Source organism: Typopeltis vanoorti, chromosome 15, assembly GCF_054136105.1.
Source record: "Typopeltis vanoorti isolate ZY-2024b chromosome 15, IOZ_Tvanoo_1.0, whole genome shotgun sequence".
Classification (NCBI taxonomy): domain Eukaryota; kingdom Metazoa; phylum Arthropoda; class Arachnida; order Uropygi; family Thelyphonidae; genus Typopeltis; species Typopeltis vanoorti.
Window position 1 is genome coordinate 48,088,232 of NC_143563.1, and position 16,094 is coordinate 48,104,325.

Below are 16,094 nucleotides of genomic sequence, written 5' to 3' on the forward strand. Positions count from 1 at the left end.
TTTGTTTCATTCCATAAGACTTACATCATCAGGGGTAATGGTGTATAAAAATTTAACACAACCACCAAAGATTATTGATAACTAATAGTCAATTAGATGTTTTTTGACTTCACAAACTGTTCATTAATTGAGAACCCTGAATACAAAATTGAGACATTCATTATTGTATGCTTGTTGGAACAATGCTAGTTGTTGCCACGTTCTGTGGCTCACGCATGTTGTATCCGAGGTCCAAGGCAGTTAAATTTTTTATGAAGGCAGACCACACTTGAGGTAAAATCACGCCTTGATTTTTGTTGCACTGCATAGGGATTCTAAGCATTTTTGCAGCTTCTTTAAGTTTTCTTGTGAAACAGTTCTTATCAACATATGACATGTTTGTCTGTTGCCAGAGTTCTTGATGGCCAGTAGTAGCTGTGTGGAATGCTAAGCCTGATTTGTGTTCCCTTCTTTTTTTCGACGTCTTTTATATGTTCAGCCATGCAGATCTCTCCTGACCTTCCTGTCTGGCCTACGTAACACAAGAACAGTGAATCTGATAGATGCCTGGTTTTTTCATGGGATGATGTGGAGGTTTTGGTTGATGTAGGAATCTTGATAATTTTTGTAAAGGAAGAAAAGCTACTTTTATGTTGTACTTGCAGAGCAATGTAGCCAATTTGTCCGTGACATTCTTGATGTACGGCAGCATGATTGCATTCTTGAAATCTTGTTTTGATAAGGGAATTGCAGGAGCTGTATTAAGAATTCTTTTGATTGTCTTGGGTTCAAAACCATTAAGTGTGAGCTTCTGTGTCAGGTAATTTAATTCTTCATTTCGCTTCATCTGTGTGCTAGGTATATTGTATGCTCTGTCTGTTAAGGTTTTAATTATGCCTATTTTTTGCAAGCTGGTGGTGTGAGGCAGCATTAAGAAATCTTCCTGTTGTGGTCGGTTTTCTGTATACGGTAAAGGTTATTCTTTTCTGTATACAGAAACCTTTATATATATAACCTTTTTCTCTCTTCGTTTACTTCTATAAAGAAGTAAGAAGTAATTTTTTATGTTCTTCTAGTTCTATAGCGAATTTTATATTTGGATGCAAATTGTTAAGATACTCTTTAAAAGCAATCAGTTCAACTATCGTTCCCAACCAAGTTTTTTAAAGCATTTGTTTCAAAATTTTCCATAAAAAGGTTAGCTAAAGCTGGAGAGAGAGTGTGGGGGACCCATGGCTAGTCCTTCTTTTTGTTCCCAATATTTGTCTTCATAAATGAAAAAGGTATTTTCCATGCAGTGTTTGTATAGTCCTACAATGTCTGGTGGGAAAAGGTTTTCAAGAAGATCCACTGTCATTTCTAGGTACATCGGTGAAGAGGCTGACTATATCGAAACTTGAGATGTCTGAAGGTTCTCTGTTTATGTCGTTTACCTTTTTGATGAAATGTAAACTATTCTCTATGAATGAATCTGTTTTTCCTATGTGTGTGGTGTTATCAGGGTTGTCAGATATTTTGCTAAATTTGAGGTCAGAGAATCTCTCCCATCTACAATTGGCCTTAATGGGATATCTTTTTTATGTATTTTTGGTGCTCCATAAATTCATCGGACTGATGGATGTTTTGATGATAAAGATCTTTTTAATTCAATTCTTCAGGCCAGTTAGGTATCTTTTTAATCAACTCGTTAGTTTTATTATGTGCCCACCATGTGGGATCTCTGTCTAGGGGTGAATAGGTATAATCCTCCAATAGGATGTTCATTTTTCTTGCGTATTCTTCTGAATTCATGAGCACTGTTGCATTCCCTTTATCTGCCTTAATTATCACTATGTTTTTATCTTGTCTTAATTCTTTAAGGGCTACAGATTCTCATTTAGGTAAGTTTCCATGTGGTACTTTACATTTTAATAATAAAGCTGAACTTTGCATGTGAATGAGATCTGCTGAATCTCTAGGCAGATTCCTTTCACAATTTGTGCAATGATGTCTACTTTTGAAATATGTTGTGGAGCTAAAGCAAATTAAAACCTTTCATTAGAAGATTTTTTTCTGCTCTTGACAGGACTCTGGAAAAAAGATTAATCACAACTTTAGACTGATCTAGATGTTTTTTTTTTGCTGAAGCAAATTGAGCATTTTCATTAAATTATATTTCTTCTGATTAGCAGAAGAAATATAATTTAATCTTTCTGATGAAGATGTAACCCATTACGATGAACGAAATTTGTCGGAATTTTTTATTTTTATTGTTTAATAAATATGTGGTCTCAATACCGAAAACTATCTCCAGAACTACGTATTTATGTTTTTATTGTAAGACTGAAAAAAAAATTCATTAAGTCATGCCCACCAACAAACAACTCATATTTATCAAATTTTGTGCTGACAGTATCTTTTTTTCTTTGTTTATTCAGCAGCATACATATAGCTGCATTTTTAAAGGTATGTTATTTCTGTATCACATTTTGTATTATCAAAATGAATTATTGTCATCATTGACTTTCATCTATTTAAATACATCTTAATTAATGTAACTATAGAATAGAACAGAATGCATATTTTTCTTGTGGAAACAGTGGTAAGCAGTTTTGTTATGAACTCTCTTAAAATCACATCTGCTTCCAGAATTGATTGGGATTTCTGTAGTTATAGTTATTCATGGTAAAAATTTCTAGAATAAACTACTTAGACACAGGAATGAAATAACTAAATTAAATAATTACAACCTGACGTTTTCACTATCTCAAGCCAGCATTGTCAAAGGCATTTTTATGATACACATTCAACAGAGACTATCACAATTAAGATGAATTACAATGGCTTCCAGAGAAAGAAGGCAATGGATGTGGCTTCCTTGTTTTGGAAGCCACATGCAGTGTTCCAGTCATATGCATGAAAGGGGGTATTTAACCGTGAAACATCTCTACAGTGAAGTTTTGTGGTTAGATAGGGCAATGCATCAAAATTTATGCAGAATTACACCATTTCTGTTATAGTTAAAAGGTTTTGTAACACATGTGAGCCACTTCTAGGAACAGTCCTGGTGAATTAAACCAGAATCTATGTAGTAGCTTTGTTTTTTTTTCCTCCTGATGAAATGGTCTTCATCTAAAGCATATTGGGCTAGTCCACTTTTTGGTTGTCCATATACCGAATATATTTTTTATGTTTTTTCTTCTGCTAATGGTGGTCCATCTTGTTTGTCCAAAATACTTAATCCCACATTGACAGGGAATACTTTAGACACCTGGGATGAAGAGAGAGAGAGAGAGAATCTTGGTAGTCTTTAACTGTTCTGATTTTGTGTTGTTTCAAGCCCAGTTTATCTGTTGTGTCTTTGATATAAGGTAAGGACATGGTGTACATATATAGTGTAGTTGGGGGGGAGGGAAAGGTTGTTCTTTTTTAAAAGTTTGGTGAGGGTTTGTTTTTGTTGTAACTATTTAAGTAGAGCCTCTTGTTCCAGATGCATTGCCTGTCCAGAGGATTGAAATTCACTCTGCCAGGAGGCTAAACTTTTGAATATTCCAATTTTTGGGACAAGGATGGTGATGTGTGGGGAGAGGACTTTTGATAGACTTGAACCTGCAGGATTCCTAGCCTTCTCACCACAAAATATCATGATCTTCACCTTAAGCTTTCGAAGCATTTCATGCTTGATACTTGGGCATTCATAGATCTACTCTAAGCCAGGAATGGACTGGAAATATTTAACCTAAATAAAAGAAATTTAATCAGGAAGTTTGACGTGCTTGCCAAAAAAGAAAAGTGTTAATCAACTTTGGCCAATAAAGCAAAAATTTTAAGCAAGGGTTTCAATTACGCTTTTTTTCACCAAAGAAAATCCCATGCACATTGATCATGACAAACAGAATTTGCTATCAAAAAACTGCTTCCAGATGAAGTTTATGTTATTAGATTAGAAACCTCAAATTTGCTAAAAAAACACATGCCCTCCAGAATGCAACATATCCAAGGAAGAAAAGATAGCCTCAAGAAATCTAAAACTGAACAATAATATAGTTATAATAAAAGCAGACAAAGGAAATACTATGGTCATCCTTAATGCAGCTGACTACAACAACAAAATAAAAGAATTGCTATCAGATACATCATCATACATTCCAATAACAAAGGATTCTGCATCATTGATTGAAAACTAAAAAACTATAAGACACACCAGGTCTATATGGGTTAACTAAGGTCCACAAACCTGGAGCTCTGCTAGGCTTACATTAAAAACTGCCATACAGAATCTTCAGTTAGAGAAGGATCACTTAGTAAGCGTTGGTGTGTCATCTCTTTTCACTATATTCCAGTGGATGGCATATTAAAGCCCCTTTCCAAAGTATTTTGTGATATTTGCATACTCTTTATGTACTTTCTTAAATCAGGGTACAACCTCAATTTATTTTAGCCAGAATAACCAGTTCTTTAAATAAATTGAGGTTGTAGCAATGGGTTTCTCTACTTTCACTCTCCATTGCTAACTTATATGTGGAATCCTTTGAAGCATTGGCACTTAATTCAAAATCCCCACTCCCCCTCAGTTCCAGAGCATGACTGAGGTATATAGATGATGTCTTTGCTACATGGCCCATATGCCCTTTTTCACTTTTGAAAAGGAAGAGAAAGGACTCTAGCCTTCTTAAATACTTTAGTCACAAGGCATCTGGATGGGTACCTTACGTGTTCTGGTCTATCGGAAACCGATGTGCACACAGGCTGATTCTTACATGCCGCTTAGCATAACAATGCTGCCCAAAAATTGGAATATTATTAAAATATTGCCTTCAGGGCAAGTGAATTTTGTCCTCAGATGAAAACCATTTCATTGAGTGCAAAAAAAAGCAAAGCTACTACATAGATTCTGGTTTGAATCACTGCAACTGTTCCTAGAAATGGCTCATGTGCTACAAAACCCTTTTAACTGTAACAGAAATGATGGTGTAGGTGCTTAAATTTTGATGCATTGCCTTATCTGCCCATCGGCAATAACCATGAAAGATCACCGTAGAGAGCACCGCTGTCGCCTGTACATGCACGTGACTGTACTTGTTCTGGAAACCATTGTAATTCTTGTCTCCACTAAGTGTGTAGCTTAAAAATGCCTTTGATAATGCTAGCTTTATTATTATTATTATATAACACCTCCAGGAAGTCCAAAGATTCATCGAGGAAGAGTGTGATAACAGCATCGGACGATTTAATCCCTTCCAACTACTAACCATGCTCAAACTTAACTTTTTTGCGAACCATTAGTAGCAGAGGCTCTACCAATTGACCAACCTTTGGCTAACGAAACTTAATTATTTCATACCTGTGTCTACATATGCTTCTTGGAAAGAAGTCAACAGACAGAATAGTGTGAGGTACAAACAGCTATGGTGCCCAACTTAACATAATGTAGGACCTCCTTTCACTATGATGACTGCAACAATCCTGCAGGCCATACTTTTCACAAGCATACAATAGTGGTCAATGGGAATTCTGGTCATTCTTCTTGTAGGCATGTAATGAGGTCCTGGACTGTTGTGTGTGGATGTCTGTTGACCTCACTAGATGCTCCAGTTCATCCCACAGATGTTTAATAGGGTTGAGATCAGGGCTCTGGATACTAGTCAAATGTAGTGATGTTTGTGCCCACAAACCACGCAGTTACATCAGCAGCCTTATGACACCATGTCTTGATGAAAGAGACAATGGTCATTTCCATAGAATGGAAGCATTGCATTGTCCAGAATGTTCAGATACCTCTCTGAGTTCAGTGTTTGTGGCACTGCAAACAGAGGTCTGAGGCAAAACCAAGAAAAAGCAGGACTATACTATCACACCACCTTCAAATTACATATTGGGGTTATGCACTCTGGTAAGAGACATTCACTGGGCATCTGCTACACCTACACCTGCTCAGTATAGAGTGTAGCATGATTCGTTGCTCCAGCTTTCCAACCTTCCATGTCCCACTTTATACGCTCTGTACACCACTGAAGATGATGCTGCATGTTGGTTCTGGTAAAGCAGGTCTTACATATTATGGCCCCACCATGGAAACCCATGTTGTGAGCCTTGGTTCTGAACATTTTCGTGCAGATTCTTATTCCAGTCGATGCCTGGAACTCTGCATTCAAAGTGTCGGCTAATGAATGGTGGTTTTTACATATTATCCTTTGTAGCATCCTACAGTCATGTTTGGTGAGTGTAGTGGGTCATCCACTGCTGGTAGCATTTGCAGTTGAATCCTTACACTTCCATCCCAATATGGTATATCAGTAATTGTTGACCTGGGATGGCCCAATTTGTCAACAGTTTGCGAAACAGATAAGCCTGCAACATGGCACCCTATCACAATGCCTCTTTCAAACTTCATTGGTTCTTTTCTCACAGCCATTTCACCCAGACACAGTTGCACTGACTTCAGAGCATCATATTCCTCCAATTTATACCAGTTACAAACATGTGACTCGTTGTATGGCATGATGCACCCTTGCCCATGGGGGGGGGGTCCATTGATTTCTTTCTGAAACAACATATTTTGGATAGCAAACAAGTCAAAGTGTAATGAGATTCTAGTTTGATATTTGGATTTTATTTTCGTAGTGTTGTTCATTCCCAAACTTTTTAACATGAACAGAAGGACATTGCCAGCACTAAAGAGATTATATTCAGTTAATGAATTAGAAAATAAGGTATTGTCACTTTAGATTTAGTGTTTGTTTATAGTATCATTAGTATCATAGTTTACCTTAAAAATTCTGTAATAGTTTATTAGAAAATAAAATATCAAAATGGAGTATTTATAAAAGTGTATTAAAAAAAAAAAAAAACTGTTTAAGCAAGAGATCCAAAATTGATTAGTTGAGTGTGATATGCTGATTTTTATATACTATAATTATGTTGCTGCATAACACAACAGCATTTCATTGCAGTAGAATCCAATAATGAAGATAATGGAAACATTATTATTATTAATATTACCACACTTCTATAGAGTCAAAAAAGTCATGCAAAAAACCAGCTTTTTACTATCTTGCTCACATCTTCCTTATATAGTTTCTAAAGTTGACACTTTGTTCTACTTATTTTCCATTCCATGAAAATTTTCTTTCACATTAACCAAGTATTAACTCCTTATCAACTTATATATCTCAGTCATATTCCTTCTCCCCATTCACAAGTCCCTGCAAATTGCATTCTCTCAGTCTTTCTTTATATCCTGCATTACAAAGACTAGATACCACCTTAGTTAATCTTCTCTGGACCCTTTCTGATGTATCCTCCTCCCCACGAAAACCAGGAGACCAGATCTGTACACTGTAATCCATATGAGAATTGATCAAGGCCTTATACAAGGGAACTATAACCTCTTTATTTCTGCATGTTAAGGTCCTCTGCATCATTGCCATAATAAGATGTGATGATTTCATAATTTGTACAGTGTGATCATTAAACTTCAAGTCACTGTCCACCACCACTTCCAGATCTCTCTCTCTCTCTCTTCTATCCCCTTTAGAATTTCCCCACCAAATATGTACTTTGCATTCCATTCTTGCCTACCAAATATCAGAACATTACACTTTGTAACATTGAATCAAAGTTCCACTCACTTGCCCATTCATTCAATCTGTTCAAATTCTAATTTTTCATCATCTGCAAACAGTCATATACCCCCAGTTAAACACATCCTAGTATCATTAATATACAAGTTAAACAATAGTCCAAAACCCTGCAGCATCCCTCTGTCATACACCCTCTTAGACAGACTCTGTTAGACAGTGCCCAAGCAGCATTTATCTCTTTTTCACTTAATTCCTCATTATATGCTATAGCTCCAAGCTGTCTTCTAAGCTTTTCATAATCACTGGTCTTGTAGTTCCACATATATTCTTTCCTTACAGGTCTTCCTATGGCTGGCTGCCATCCAGGGGATCATCTCATGATCATTCTTTACAGCTGGAGAGAAATATGAAACCTCATTCATAATCCCAGCCTCTGATGAAATGATCAGATCTAAGACTATCAATCCTCATGCCATTGCATACCTCCTAAGATATTTTCTCAAGAACTCAAATTCATTTTCCATATTCCAGCATGCTGACTCTTAATTTCAGTCTGTATTTCTGCATGTTAGTGTCTGTATTAGCATGATTAACATCATCCATGATATCACTCTTTCCTTTGCTAACCTAAGTTGCCTGTACATTTCTATCACCACCCTTTATATTCTCTGACCTATGGCAACATCCAAGTATCTCTTCTTGTCAACCTCCACCTCACACCATATTGCTTCTGTTTCCCCATTGTATATCCACCTTGCACAAACTAATTCCTCTGCTATCATCAATAGCACCCTCTCCCTCCTCCTAATTATGTTTTGTATCATAAATTTAGTTTAATCCTTTATCCAAGTGTGAGCAAACAAAGTTTGCGCCTGAAAGTATCTTCAGGACTGGGGTAAGGTGGTACAACACCAGGGCACTCCTTGCAAAGGTGGAGCAAGCTACCGACACTCCTATCTCAGTATCTCCCATAATGCAAAACACATCTCCTTGCAGATATGTCTAATGTTATGCATTAAGGGAAGGGCCACAACCCAGACTAGTTTCGACCTTTATTGAGGTCTCTTCAGTGGGAGCCAGGCCCAAGTGGAAATACCAGGCAGAAGCATTAGCAGGTCATCTCTACCTATAGGAGTTGCCAAATGGTGTGCCACCCTTTTTTAATAAATTACTCTGGATTTAGAGAAAGATGTTGAAAGTTTATTTTTCACTTGGTTAGAGTATAATAAATTTAGTTTAATCCTTTATCCAAGTGTGAGCAAACAAAGTTTGCACCTGAAAGTATCTTCAGGACTGGGGTAAGGTGGTACAACACCAGGGCACTCCTTGCAAAGGTGGAGCAAGATACCAACACTCCTATAGGTAGAGATGACCTGTTAATGCTTCTGCCTGGTATCTCCACTTGGGCCTGGCTCCCACTGAAGAGACCTCAATAAAGGTCAAAAATGGCCAGGTAGTGCTTTGAAGGAGAGAATAATTATATGAAGGAGAGAATAAAAAAAATCCTTTATCCCAGGATGACATCCTGGCATAAAGGATTAAACTAAATTTATTATACTCTAACCAAGTGAAAAATAAACTTTCAATATGTTTTGTATCCTCATGAAAAATGCTATTGAACTAAGTCAATGAATGGGTTCAAAATATAGGTATTGTTATTTAGGATTTACTGTAAAGTTCTGTGAAAGAATAAAACATAATATCCAAATAGAGTATTTATAAAAGTTTATTTAAAAACAAACAAAAAAAAACTTTGTGTTTAACAAGAAATCCAAATTTATTTGGTTAGTTGAGTCTGACATGCTGATTTTTATGTTGCTATTGTGTTGTGGAACGTGACAAATTTTCATTGCAGTAGTACCTAATAATGAAGAATGGAAACAGTACTGTTGAACTAAGTCAATAAATGGCCAGGTAGAGCTTTGAAGGAGAGAATAATTATCCTGTAAAAATGATAATAGTTTGGTTTGCAGCTCAGTTTGATATAAATTGAAAACAGAAGTAGATGGATTTTCACATGCTCTTATTTCTTTTGTATCATATTATATTTACTTTCAACTGGACATATACAGACTATGCATTAATCCTTTTCCAACACTGACTGCTCTTAGAAAATTAACTTACTGTATAGAAATGATATGAAGTTTTCATTTATATCACATGGAATCTGTTTATTCTAATTGTTCTCTATAAAATACATTTTTGAAACACATTGAACAGCATGTGTCTGTTCACTTTTTTTTTTTTTTAATTGAAGCTGTGGTTCTTTTCATGGTTATCAGTTTAAATATCTTGTTTTGATAAATTACATTTTATTATTTAATCTGCCATATATTCAGAATAATTAATAATGAGGCAACAAACTATATACTAAAGAGTATGTCATTTTCAACTTTCTGTCATTCTGGCTCACCCTTATTTAAAACTTCTTAATCCTAACCTGGTTACTTGAAAGGCAAGTATACTTCAAATTTTAAATATTATTCATTATTATTAGCATCCGACCTCCATGGAGTCAGAGACTCATTATGGGAGGTACACACCATTGCACACAATGCTCATCTAACCATGCCTTAAAATGATTCAATGTGTCTACATTCATAGTTTATACAGTTTCAGTGATGGCCTCTTGTTCTATCCCCCCCTCCTCGTTCTATGAAAAATCTTTTCCATGTCAACCTGATAACTGATAATTATAGTTTGTATACAGTAGAAATGTTTAGTTTTCTATATCATTCTTATCATCCTTCCAGAAAAAATATACACTGGCATATTTTATGTCATTTCAAGTTGTTTTATATTCTACATTTTCCTTATTATACCTTCTTGTTAAAAACATATTAAAGAACATGTTTTTGTTAATTTTGCAGTTATTATCTAGAGATTTTGTATTACTTCTTTTTTCCACTTTTTTGTTTTTGTTTTTTAGTTTTAAGAAACAAGAACAGACTTATGTGCTTATATAGATCAAGCTGTATTAATGATAGTCTTCTTGAAATTTCACTATGCATGTTTATGCTTATAAATCTACAGTATGTGCTGCACTAAGAATTCATAACTTTAATGGTATTACACCACCAAACAAACTAAACTGATGCTGATTAACTGGCTTATATTTCACTGCATTTCTAACTACCATCTTCAGAACGAACCCGTTACAGTCAGGGCCGACTCTACCGATGGTGCAAAACGTACATTTGCACCAGTTGGCCTAAACTATATGAAAAATAAATCATAAAAAGTCATTTATTCCTTCTCTGTTGAAACCAGACTTCAGAATGTCATTAGTTAAATGTTTACATAATAAAACTTCATTGTACTGTGTATTTTATAAAAATCATAATCATTTAAAATAATGTAGTATTATATTGTGTTTAATATCAGACGACATGACAATAGCAGAACACCTATCTTGCATTTATTTCTTATTCCATTGTTGGCCATGAGTTGATCTTGACTGAGATTAAAATATGTGAATATTTATAAAAATTGCTTAATGAAAGTACAGTAACATATTCTTATGAATATAGAATTACAAGATTAGATTATATATAAAATTTCAGAATGATTGAATTAATTTGAAATTTCATACGACGTGACAATGGTCATTATTCTGTCTTCCATGTATGATTTCTGTTATTTCTTATTTGTCAGCGAGAATCTGACCAGTCCGCAGTAATGTGATGACTGTGTTTTTTGGTGTTTTACATTGGCTTGAGCGCAGGGAATGCAGCTGATCCTGAAGTAATCTTCAACGATACTTTATATGCGGATGCTGTCTTTTCCCAAGTGGCGAACGTAGTCTTTCAAAACTAAAGCTTATTAAAACTTATTTACGTTCTACAATGGCTGAAACTGAAATTCAATTGGAAAGTCTTGTCGTGATTTCAATCGAACATGAAATCGGTCAGAAATTAGACTACACTGGCCTTATTTGTGATTTTGCAAATATGAAAGTAAGAAAAGTTTCATTTTAAAGTAGGTTTATATTTTAACAGTGAAAATGTAAATTAACATATGTTAAGACATATAAAAATTTAAAAAAAGATATTTACTATAGTAAATATCTTATGTTTGTGATTTAACAGTTCTTCATTTTGCATTACGTGATGAGCATTACTTACATGTAAGTTAAGAGTAATACATTATTTTCTTTCTTTTAACAGTGTTCGATGAACATACTTGTCATTTTTTAGTGGGTAATGATGAGTGTACTCGTCATGTGAAAAAATAAATTACTCTTTGTGGCAAAAATTAAAATTCTAAATCAGTGTCATTTGGAAGAAAGCTGTCCAGATTTCAAAAAACGTAAAGTAATCTTTTCAAGTGAAAGATGAACATAAGAACTGCTTTCAATATCAGAACAATTTTAATGTTCCTATTCTGCCTCTGCGGCTATTTGCCCACAATATTAACCCTCTCATGCATGAATTTTTATATTCATTTATAAATAATTATAATGTCATGATACAGTACCATTTAATCTTACAGTATTATCATGAATTCATTAATTTTGCTAAATTTATGTCCTGTATATGTAAAGTGGGGAAGTGCTAACTTTCTCTCCTATCATTCAACACAAAAAAAAATTTTTTTTGGGCAGGATGATCTTAGAATTAAATATAGTTCATACCTGTTTTAAAGTATCCTGAATCTGTTAAATATATGTTGGATTACTTCATGCAATATATACTCTAAGAATAGAAAATTGCTAAAATAATATCAATTTTTAAGAAAGAAAGTAATTCTATGTGAAAATTACAGGGATATTAGATTATTTTGAATAAAAGATTTACTACCTTTATCATTAGAGGAACATGCATTTGGGAAAGGTCAACTTTGCATTGATGACATATTTATACCATGGATGGGAAACTGAAAAACAACAATTTGAGTTTCAATTATAGTTCAAGGATTTTAGAAATAACGATTTCAGTTTCAATTTCAGAGTTATGTTTTCAATTCGTTTTTATTTTTTTGTCAATTTCAGTATATACATATTAGTTTCGATGACAATTTTTCAGGTATCTGTAATATTTTTTAAATTTATATATTATATGATATGTATTATGAATTGATTCTGCATTCACATTTGAAGCCTGTTCTACTTAATTTTTATTAAAATTCACATGGAAATGACTTATCATATGTATCTAAGGCAGTTATAAGTTTTTTTCACTTTGTTTCAAGTAACTACTTTTGCACATTTCACCCACACCTCAAAACCCATTTGCTTTTACATTGGTGTACCTGTTAGTGGCAGACTTTGGATGACATCCTGGGTTTATTACCGAATAGTGCACTGTTGTATTAATACCAATATTGTCTGCTTATGAAGTGATTATCCATGAATTCTGGCAGGGTGAGTCCTGAATGCAATGCAATGCCAGAAAACCAGTATTACATTCCACTCTTTGATGGCTTGAAATAGGACCGTTCCCATGAGAATCATTGACTAATATAATATAATAATAAGGAATGATATAATTTTCTCATGTTGTAATTATAAGCTTATTTCTCTCTTTCAGCTTTAAGCTAATATTTTCATTGATTTAAATTTGAATCCAATTTTCTTTCCTCCTATCAATCCTTGTTCATATTTTGATTTTTGTTTTCCACAAATTTCATTTTTTTTTTCTATTTAAATTGAAGAAAAATATTGATTTTATTAGTTTAGCAATTCACATTCAATTTCATTTCCAATCCCTGATTTGTACTAAAACAAATCAGAAAAAAAAAAAAAAAAAAGAGATGTGAATTTAATGTACAGACACTGGACATCTATAGATGAAAGGTCTTTGATCAAGTCATACAAAAACAAAAATCATAGAATATAATAGAACAAAGTCATCCAAAACAGTGATTAAATGCAAGTTAAGAGATTATATAAGAATACAACAGTAATCATAAATGTTAATGAACGTATAAAAGCAAAAATATAAACTAATCGAAGAGTTTGATAAGGATGTTAGCCTTTTTCTTACCTTATTTAATATACAGAAATAAACTGTTAAGGAAGTGAAAATCTTTTAGTAAATCCAAGAATAAACATCGAAACTCTGTATGCAACATTAAACGCAATGATTTTGCAGATGATCAAGCAAAATACAAAAATCAAAAGACCTACAAAGATCTGTTTATAATTTATAGCAGGTAAATAATAAACAGATCAATTAAATATAGCATTGTTATTAGAAGATATTATCATAATATTAATCCTGTCGACTGCGCTATTGTTTATATAATAGGAGATTTTTAATTATTTTATTTAATCTCTTTATAGAGAAGATAATCTCTGTTCATTTGTGCCATTGTAAAAAGAAAGGATTTTTTTATTATTTGATCTCTTTATTTCTAACAATTATTTTTAATTTCTGAGTGCTTTTATTATATTTATTTATTGCACAAGGGTTCCCTCCGATTGATGCAATGACCTCTTTTTTACTATTGCTTTCAGAATCCAAAAAATCACAATAAACACATTTAATCAAACACAAACACTTAATATATATACACTTCAAACAATATTATAACTAACTACAAATCTAATTGGATCCAAGGCCTTTTAAAATAAACTTGCACTTAAGACTAGACTAAACGCTTTGTTTTCACAATGATAAAATGTTCATAGCCAGTTTCTCTCTCTGTTAAGGCCCTTTTCCTAAGATATATGACTTTATTGTTCATTTTCACAGGATTCTTTCTCATCACTCATGTAGCACACATTAATTCTTCCTGACTCAATTCTGTCTCCTTTTCAATAGAAATAATAGTTAGATCCAACGTCCTTAAGACAAATGAAATTTTCCAATCAGTGTTTCCTCGAACATTCCTTTAGAATGTAAATAGCAATTTCTTCTTTTATTCACTAATGCTTATTGAAAGTCTTAACTCTTCCACTTTAAAAAACTCACAGTTCTATGATTCCCTTTCCGGAATCTACTATTAACTTTCCAGTTAGCATTTCCTCGAATATTCCTTTTAAAACGTTTATAGCAATATTTTCCTTTATTTACAAATACTTATTCCACTTTAACTTCATAGTTCCACGATTCCTTTTTCAGAATATACTATTAATTTTGCTCTGACTGTCACATAAAAAAAACTTAAGTTCCTCCAAATCTAAATATCTGCTGGCCTGTGTTCTTCTTTCCTCCTGAATGCTCTCTTGTTTTCACCCGTTACTTCGATACCGAACGCTCTCCTTGTCAGCTGTCAATCACATATCCAACTTCTCGGTGAGCATGCGTACTCCATTAAAGTGGCAAGTGAGAAACTAAATATAATGGCTGACATGTTGATTACGTTAGTGACAAGAGAATGTCTTCATAAAACACAGTTTAATATTTTAAACTAATATAAAATTGTTTAAAGTAACATAACTATTCAAATCCGGTAAGTACATACATTTTTTAAATGCTTTACATATCACTTTGGCAAAATAATTTCAATAATGGGCACATCGCAAGTGCCGACAATGCGTATTATGAAACCAAAACTAATAAACATACTAACATAAATCATTTGTAAAAATATTCAGAATTTTAAATTATGATTATTTTTACAGCATTAAATACAACATGAACCTCTTTGAAGAAAACAAAACTTTGGCTCCTATGATAAATATCCTATCATCATTGGATTCCTAATGTTCACCATTGGCTGCAGAATACTATGATAGTATTACATGAAAGTTTTCTTTATTACTTAAGTCTTATTAACAGTTTTCTTCCAAGTTAGTCTGTTAACTGTCAGGGCTTCAATATTGTCAGATCTTATTTAATGGGTGTTTGATGTCAGAATAGCGGTGAAAAAACCTAGAGGAAGAGCAAGATCTAGGTGGATTGATGTGATTAGAAGACTGAAATGTAAGATCTGATATTGTGGCATCCTGTGGGATGCCACAATATCACTAGAGGTTAGCTCCTATTCCCACATTCCTGATATTTTAGTTTTTTATATGATTCTGCCATTAATGCCATCAATTAACTCCACTAATTTTTCTCAGCACATTCATATCTGTTGTCTCTAATCTTTGATCAACTACTTTATTTCTAACTCACTTCTCAGATTCATAAAGTGAAATTGGTTTGAATACTGGTAACAACTAATTTATTATTATTATTTTTTTATTATTATTATTATTACGTGACACCTCCAGGGAGTCCAAAGACTCAAGGGAGGGCACCTACTTTACAACTGTCTCCACCACTCAATTCACCAACTACAACGAACTGCAACTACTCCAATGCCATCTACTACCACTAGTATTTTCACAGACAATCACAAACATCCATGCTCACAGCGGGATTCAAACATGTAGCCTTTTGACCGGAGAGCAGATATGCTAACCACTTGGCCAACCAGGCCAGTCAATGATCATACTAGCTTTACTTATTCTATTGTCTATTTCCATATTTAATATTGCCATCTTCACTAAAAATTGTATCTAAATAGTTGAAATGTTTAAGTTGTTCTGTAGGGTCCCATAAATATTCCATCCATACAAACTCAAATAGTAATTGAAACACCAAAGTCTAGTGATATAAAATT

The 16,094-nt window shown here is 33.7% G+C and overlaps 1 protein-coding gene and 1 pseudogene across 2 annotated transcripts in view; one reads left to right on the forward strand and one right to left on the reverse strand.

Moving 5' to 3' along the window:
• Nucleotides 1-16,094, forward strand: part of Naa60 (N-alpha-acetyltransferase 60) — a 151,535-nt gene that overhangs the window by 40,612 nt on the left and 94,829 nt on the right. The gene's annotated exons all lie outside the window — the stretch shown is intronic.
• LOC150098745 (U6atac minor spliceosomal RNA) lies at nucleotides 12,085-12,121 on the reverse strand (annotated as a pseudogene).